The sequence below is a fragment of the Triticum aestivum genome, chromosome 3D (genome assembly GCF_018294505.1).
Source record: "Triticum aestivum cultivar Chinese Spring chromosome 3D, IWGSC CS RefSeq v2.1, whole genome shotgun sequence".
Classification (NCBI taxonomy): domain Eukaryota; kingdom Viridiplantae; phylum Streptophyta; class Magnoliopsida; order Poales; family Poaceae; genus Triticum; species Triticum aestivum.
The window spans coordinates 388,980,845-388,987,665 of NC_057802.1; the positions used below are offsets into that span (position 1 = coordinate 388,980,845).

Here is a 6,821-nt window from a genome sequence, read left to right on the forward strand (position 1 = left end):
GACAGGCAGGTCCCACACAGGTGGAGAGAGAGAGAGTTGACCTGTTCTCCAGCAGCGCGTTATGCAATACGTATGCGATGTGTAGAGCCAGGACCGTCGTTTCATGTATCAGGACCGTATTGATCACGTATTTCCATGTACCGGGACTGTATTGAAGCACTTCTCAACCTCGAGGACCATGTTGGACCTTGCCGCCGACTTCAAGAACGATACGTGCAATTATCTCACTACTACTCTGATAAGTTGTTCGGAAAAATCTAGAAGAAAACAACAATCTTATGAGTCGAAAGTCAAAATGAAAGCGCTGTGTGGTTTCGATACTGATTTCTGAGGTTCTTCCGTGATACCTCGGGACTAGCAAAGAGGTCTGAGACGACGAATCCAAGCGAAACAACACTGCTCCCCTGTCTCGCTTTCAGTTGCCGTCTACATCGACTTTTCTCCAGACTTCTCTGAACGGCACTTCTCCAAGTCCATCAAGAACTCGTGAAACGCCACGTCGGACGACCCGCCGTCTTTCACGGCGGCCGCCGCCATCTCCTTGGCCGCCGCGAGCCTCTCCCTCAGCTTGCTCCCTTCCTCCGACGCCATCACCAGCCTCACCTTCGCCGCCACCTCCTCTGCCTTCACCTGTCCCTCCTCGTAGCCCTCCACCGCCACCCCGACCTTCATCTCCTCCACCACGTGCACCTTGTTCATCCTCTGTTCCGCGTACAGCGGCCAGCAGATCATCGGCACGCCGGACACGATGCCCTCGAGCACCGAGTTCCACCCACAGTGCGTCACGAACGCGCCGACGGCTCCGTGACGGAATACCTCCGCCTGTGGCGCCCAGTTCTTCACCACGAAGCCCCTGCCAGCGGTCTTCTCCAAGAAACCCTCCGGGAGCGACGCCTGTAAGTCCGGTTCGATCGACTCGTCCTTCTGCTCGGGAGGGCCGCGCACCACCCATAAGAACCTGTGCCCGGAGTCCTGTAACCCGCGAGCCACCTCTGCTAGCTACGCCGCCGAGAAGGTGCCCAGGCTGCCGAAGCAGAGGAATACCACGCCCCGCTCCGGCTGCGCGTCAAGCCACTCGAGGCACGCGTGTCTCCCACCGGCGCTCCCTCCCGTTTGTCCAGGAAGGACTAGCGGGCCGATGCAGTAGACTGGCGGCGTTGGGCGACCAGGCGTGCAGAGGCCGTACCTGAGTGCTTCCAGCGCCCTCGCCTCCAACCAGTCGAAACTGTTCGCCAGAAAGCCTCTTGCTTCCGGCATCCGCGTGTAGTGGCGCAACCGTTCCTTGGCGATATCGCTCTCCCGGTCCAGCATGGTGGTCGACATGTCCAGCGCGCGGATCGGCGGCACGCCGGGGAAGTGGAGCACCGTCTTGCCCATGTCCTTGAACGAGCACGGGGCGGCGGGGTAGTAGTACGGCAGGTGGAGCATGATGGCGAGGTCGCCGACCGCGGACGCGAAGAAGAAGTACGCGGGGATGTCGAGCTCGGCGGCGACGTCGAGCGCGTCCACGCAGAACATGTCCACCACGAGGGCGTCCACGGCGGGGAGAGTGCGGAGGAACTCCCGCAGCGAGGGGTTGGCGGCGCGGAGCACGTCGATGGTGCGCAGGACCGGGTGGGAGTAATGGCCCTTGCCGCAAGACGGCACGGGGAGGAGGCGGAACGTGATGGCTGGGTTGGCGGTGGAGAGGCGAGCCATTGCGTCTTCCGACACGGCGTCCTTGTCCGGCGGGTTCACGACGGCAATGACGACGGTCTGCCCGCGGCGGAGGAGACCTTAGCCAGCTCCACCATGGGGTTGAGGTGGCCCACGCCGAGCGAGGGATAGAGCACCACCGTCTTCTGTATGCCTCTTGTCTTCGTGGCCTGTGGGGGAAATGAAATGTGGAAGAGATGAGATTACGAGCGCAAATGCACTGTGGCCACTTCTCGTCCAAATTTATGCGTGGCTAATCAGGCGACCGGCCTGGGCATCTCGAGATCGGCGGGTGGGCCATAGAAGAACACGTACGCACCACTTCAGACGTGTCGGGACATACAAGGACCTGACCTGTTTGCTTGATGACCTAACTTATTCATAGCAATGCCGCACCATATTTGCCACGGTGCAATAAACAAGAACACTCCAACTAGTGCCCAACGGGTAAAAAAAATATAAGTAAAACTGGCCAGCTAGACCGACAAGCCCATACCCACCCATAACCAAACAACACGTAGCATGCAAATTTGCACGTGTAATATACACACTCGTATCACATTAGTCGTGTCAGCTAGCCACCTATCCAACTTTCACACCACCGTGATCTAAGGGCCTTTTTGATTCGTAGGATTTCCAAAACGCGGGAATAGGAAAAACATGGAATTAAAGTGGAATGTTGTCTTGAATCCTACAGGATTATACGAGTGTTTGATTGTGCATAGAAAAAACGCAGGATTCTTTTAAAGAGGTTTGAGTGGATGAGATGTTTCCTATGAAATCTAGTGCAAATAAATCCTATAGAAAAATTCCTATGGTTTAAAATCCTATGAATCAAACAACCAAGATAGGAAAAATTCCTAAGGATTAGAATCCTCCAAAATTTCATTGAGAATTCTTTGAATCAAAGAAGCCCTAAACTACTACGAGGGAAAACCGAAGAAACGAGGCAAAATATGGACGAGGATTTGCCGCACGTATCACATTAGTCGTGTCAGTCCCTTGTACCGCCTTTTTATTTTAGCTTTTGATTTTTGAAGTTCTATATTTTTTAAAATAAAATATCTAAATTAAGTTTTGTTTTCAAATTCGTGTTCTCATGACCAGCACTTTGAAATTAGATCCATTTCGAATATATTCTGACAACTTTTAAAAAAATATGTTAAGTTTCAGTGTTGAAAATTAGTACAAGCGGCCGATAAAAAATCAATTATTTTGTGTTGACCACCGAACAAAACAAATTCTTTAAAATTATATCTCTGGTACTTGTTGAAACTTGGCATTTTTAGATGCAAAAACCGTAAGTTCCATCGTTCGAACTTAAAGGTTTTTGAGGGATTTTTATTTTACTGTGCCCTCATGCAGGATTCAACTACTTCAGGAATTGCGCCGCAAGTCGAGCGAGCGGCACGGTTTGGGAGGTGAGTGCCCCCCGCATTTACGTGCCCCTACGAATTTCCGAGCAAACTACATGAGGTACGGGCGACAACTAATTTTTCTCTTGCGGAAGGCCTTGTAACTAGCTTTATAAAACTTAGACAAGGCAGTTGTGTGTCTTTTTTTTTTGATAAATAACGCTTTTATTAATTTAAAATGTAGCCTAATGTCCGAACACTGCATAACTAAGATGCACATAGTCAAATCCCAATAGTCTAACAAAAAAGACATATCAACAACGGTACAGTCATATAGGACCGACATATGCCTATGTCAAAGATGGTGGTGGATCGATCCAGAGGTTATGTTGCCACTCATGTTGGGTTAAAAACTCCCTAGTCACCCACTCCAACCGTATACGCACCACCTTGATCAATGGTTCATACTCCGTTCATTGTTGCGAAGACCATATACGAAAAGGGTGTGTACAACGGAAAATAACCTGCAAAGGAGAAGAGTTCTTGCCATTAAAAATCAAATCATCCCAACATAGTCAGAGCGACCATAATAAGGCATAGGCTCTCACCATTATTAGCGGTTTCAACATAATTGGAACACCACCCAATCAATGACCAAAAATATTGGCAACACTATGAAGATAGTAATATGTGAGTCATGTTGATGAGTAATAATACTTTAGTAAGAATATTAGTGTTAAGGTTTGTGATTCCCTATGCAAGCACGAAAGTCAATAGTTATGCAACAAAGTTACATCCTACTTGTGGTGCATTATTGAGTGTTCGTTATGTTCAATGCTCGTTTATGGTTGTTTTCATTTTTTGGTTGGTCGCTTCTCAATCTATTTTTGTACTAAGCGGGAATACTGCTTGTACATCCAACTCCTTAAACCCAAAGTTCTGACAAATGAGTCCATCATATCTACCTATATGTGGCATTTCCATGCCGTTCCAAGTAAATTTATATCTACCAACTCTACTTTTCAAAATGAATTTCCTTTTTGTGTGCCCGTACCGCTCATGAAGCGGTAGGGAGTGGCCAATATTTTCATGCTAGGTATGTTATTCTCAAATGAGTGTTTATTAACTTGTCATTGCACGAGAGTGTGGCAGGTAATAGGTATGGCCAGTCCCGAAATGAAAAAATATATTTTATGTTGTCAATAATAAATTTCTTGGAAAGTGTTGGTATGGAAGGCACCCGTGGATACTACTAGCCATGGATTGTGAAAGAATGATGGAAAAGGAAATAAACTTTATTTTATGTTTGGTAATCGCCTATGATTTATCTAGCATGGAAGATATTGAGAATTCTCGGTCGTTTTCATTGACAGGAAAAGCAAGCCTCTCAAAATAATTTTATCTCTCAATTTAAGCTTTGAGCTCTAGCACCTTTACAAATATCTGCTCCCCTCTGCGAAAGACCTTTCTATTTACTTTTATGCAATTTTTATTTTTATTGAGTCTTCATCTTCTCTTATAAAGCACCAACTAGGGAACACTATTGTCATACTTGTGCATTGGTTGTAGCTAATATTCGAGTGTGTTTCATGAATGGATCAATGATTGAGCATAATGGGCTAGGAATGGCTTTATTTAGCGTTGATATTTTGAAAGACATGGTTGCTTGTTGATATACTTGATTATTGATGTCTTCATGTAAAATTATAGACTATTGCTTTGAATCACTTAAAGTCCAAATGTCGATGCTACAAAAGAAAAAATATGAGATAAACATGTTAGGCAGCATTCCACATCAAAAATTCTGTTTTTATTATTTACCTATTCGAGGACGAGTAGGAATTAAGCTTGGGGATGCTTGATACGTCTCCAACGTATTTACAAATTTTAATTGTCCCATGTTGTTATATTATCAATCTTGGATGTTTTATATACATTTACTAGCAACTTTATATCATTTTCTGGGCCTAACTTATTAACCTAGTGCCCAATGCCAATTGTTGTTTTTGCTTGTTTTTTACTTTGCAGAATATCAATACCAAACGAAGTCCAAATGGCAAGAAACTTTTTGGAGATTTTTTTCCTGGTGATAAGAGACCCTGGAAGCTTCTGGAGCACACGAGAGGAGGCCCATGGGCCCATTAGACCAGGGCGCCAGGGGCCTCTGGCACGCCCTGATGGGTAGTGGGGCCCACGGGGACCTTCTTGACCTACCTACGCCTCTATAAATACTCTAATATCCCAAAAAACCTAGGGGAGTCGACAAAATAATTTTTCCACCGCTGCAAGTTCCAGAACCACGAGATCCAATCTAGAGGCCTTTTCCGGCACTCTATCGGAGGGGGCAACGATCACAGAGGGGTTCTTCATCATCCTTGCCGCCCCTCTGATGATGCTTGAGTAGTTTACCACAGACCTACAGGTCTGTAGTTAGTAGCTAGATGGCTTCTTCTCTCCTTTTGATTTTCAATACAATGTTCTCCTCGATGTTCTTAGAGATCTATTTGATATAACTCTTTTTGCAGTGTGTTTGGGATCCGATGAATTGCGATTTTATAATCAGATCTATCCATGAATATTATTTGAGTCTTCTTTGAACTCTTTTTTGCATGATTGTTATAGCTTCATATTTCTTCTCTGATTTATTGGTATGGTTTGGCCAACTAGATTGATTTATCTTGCCATGGGAAGAGGTGCTTTGTGATGGGTTCGATCTTGCGGTGCTCAATCTCATACTAGTGGAGAAAAGCCTAGCTATGGCGTGGGAAAAAGTGCTTTGCTAGCGTAGACACCCTACACCAGCAATACGACGCTACTGTTAGAAAATAGCGCTCACGTGGGTGGCCACACCAACAATATTCTAATGGTTGATGGCGTGCCAGATGGACAACGCCAGCACTATAACCACACAGGTAGTGGCGTGTCGTGTACTTTGCACGCCACGAACATTTCAACCAGCCAAAAAAATTTCCACCACCATATATAACATTTAGCATTTCACATTAGAACTAAGCACATATATAACATCACACAGTAGAATAATACCAGTTAATAGACCATTAATTAGCAGTTAGTAATAGTGACAATCGATTAGATACAGTAGTAGCTACACACATATATAGAGGTACGGTAATAAATGGCACAAGTACTCACAAACACGAGCTAACATAGTTAATGAGTAGTTCATTTCACATCAATGGCCCAACCACTTCTAAATGAGGTTGATGATGATCATCATCCTCAAGTCATGGCGCATGGTGTTCGTAATAGTGAGTAGGATGGCCTGTGCAACCCAAAGATTCTTTCCACGAAGGAACTTCTTCCACCCCGCCCCGGTTGAAGACAATGCAACCGTCCGTGTCCACTGCGTATGCACAGCTTGTGACGGAGCCCCTTCTAGTAACGCGTAGTCCAGCTATGCCTTCTTCATACGGCTCGATGCCACAACTCACAGATAGCTTCTTAGGTAATTTCTGAAAACCATTAGATATGATAAATGAGCATGTCATCACAGATAGCTCCTTAGGTAACTTCGATCCACATGTATCATCAGGTTCAACACTAAGCATATGATCACATAACTACCCTAAGCATATATCATCAATTTACTACACTAATTAAACATATATATCAACAAATTAATACGTATACTAAGCATATATCATCACATTATATTAGACACTAATTAAGCATATCACATTACTACAGTAAGCATATATCATCACATTATACCACACTATATAAGCATATCATCACATTATTATAGCATGC

General features: G+C 45.2%; 1 pseudogene; it reads right to left on the reverse strand.

The window, feature by feature from the left end:
- Nucleotides 1-229: 229 nt before the first annotated feature.
- LOC123074717 (anthocyanidin 5,3-O-glucosyltransferase-like) lies at nt 230-1,808 on the reverse strand (annotated as a pseudogene).
- Between the last annotated feature and the right edge of the window lie 5,013 nt (nt 1,809-6,821).